The sequence below is a fragment of the Vicugna pacos genome, unplaced genomic scaffold (genome assembly GCF_048564905.1).
Source record: "Vicugna pacos unplaced genomic scaffold, VicPac4 SAC-SAT, whole genome shotgun sequence".
Lineage (NCBI taxonomy): Eukaryota > Metazoa > Chordata > Mammalia > Artiodactyla > Camelidae > Vicugna > Vicugna pacos.
In genome coordinates, this window is record NW_027328721.1 from 41,806,641 (window position 1) to 41,808,055 (window position 1,415).

Here is a 1,415-nt window from a genome sequence, read left to right on the forward strand (position 1 = left end):
GCAGAAAGGAGGGACAGAGTGTTCCTCTTGCCTCGGGCAGTTCTTTCTTTGTTTGTTTCTTTCTTTTGTTAAATCATGCTTTTTTTTTTTTTTTCCTTCCTTTTTTTCCTTCCAGTTTTATTGAGACAGAGTTGACATACAGCAGTGTATACTTTGGGGGGCGGGCGGGGAGAGGAATTCGATTTTATGCATTTATTTTTGACCGGAGGTACTGGGGATTTAACCCAAGACCTTGTGCTTGCTTGCTAAGCACACACTCTACCACTGACCTATACCCTCCCCCTTGGCCACTTGTGAAGTCCCTTTCATTCAGCATAATCCATCGGGCACATTTTGGGGCAGCCTACTCTGGACCCCAACATTTCCCTATTCTGTAACTTCCCTGGAAGTTTTACACATTAAAAGCTGGGCTGTTGACTGTGCGTGTGCGTGTGCGTGTGCGTCCGTGCGTGCGTGCGTGCGGTCTGGGGGCAGGAGGGAGGGAATGGTTTCCTAGGGGGCCTGCGTTTCATGGACCCAGTTTCTTAGTTCTGAGAACAGGTCTGTTCAAGGAAACTGTTGCCGTTGTAGTATCTCGTCTCAGGAGGCGGTGGTGTCGATGGGCTTCTGAAGCTAGGCCTAGGGAGCAAGCAGTCAGGTATCGCCTAAGAGGCACTTGTGTGGACAACCAAAGTACAGCACAAAGGTGAATCGTCGGAGCAGATGAGAAACCAGATTCAGGGCCGGGAGTAGGGGGTCAGTCTGGTAGGAGATTTCCACACATCGGGGTCATCGAAACGGCTCGAGCAGTTTGAAATGCCTCTGATGATGTCCTGGGGTGTTCGGCTCAACTCTCTGAGCGGCTCCCCCGAAAACAGGCCCGAGGATGGTTTGCACAGGAGCTGTTGTGGCCATTTCTCTGACGTTTACCTCCCGTTGTCCAGCTTCAGTCTGCAAGGCTTCAGGAGACGGAGCGTTTTCGTACTCAATGATGCCAAGGCAAAAGGGTGAGAGAAAATGGGAAACATTCGTGGAGAGGGTCCTAGGCAGATAGTGGACGCAACTAGAAGACCTTCAGTCTCCGGGCTGGCTTTCAGGTTGAGACAAAAACCCTAAGGAAAGCGCTTGCTGCCACAGGACATAGACTAACATGGGAACCATCCAGAGAAGATCAGCACGGCCCCTGAACGTGGACGACACACGCCCATGCGTGAAGCGTTCCATAGTTTTAGTGAAGTCAGTCACCCAGGGAAAGACAGATATCCTATGCCATCACTTCTAGGTGGGATCTGAAAGTAAGTCAAGACACCCATCCATACATACATAACTCCATTTTAAAAAGACTCCAAGGAACCTATTTACAAAACAGAAACAGACTGGACTCGCAGACATGGAAAAGAAACCGATGGTTAACACAGGGGACAGGGTAGGGTGGA

General features: G+C 50.0%; 1 non-coding gene across 1 annotated transcript; it reads left to right on the plus strand.

Annotated features, from left to right (window-relative positions):
* The first annotated feature begins 1,102 nt into the window (after positions 1-1,102).
* On the plus strand, positions 1,103-1,209 carry LOC140692272 (U6 spliceosomal RNA). The gene has a single exon (XR_012067842.1). It is a non-coding gene; the product is annotated as a U6 spliceosomal RNA (small nuclear RNA).
* Positions 1,210-1,415: the final 206 nt, after the last annotated feature.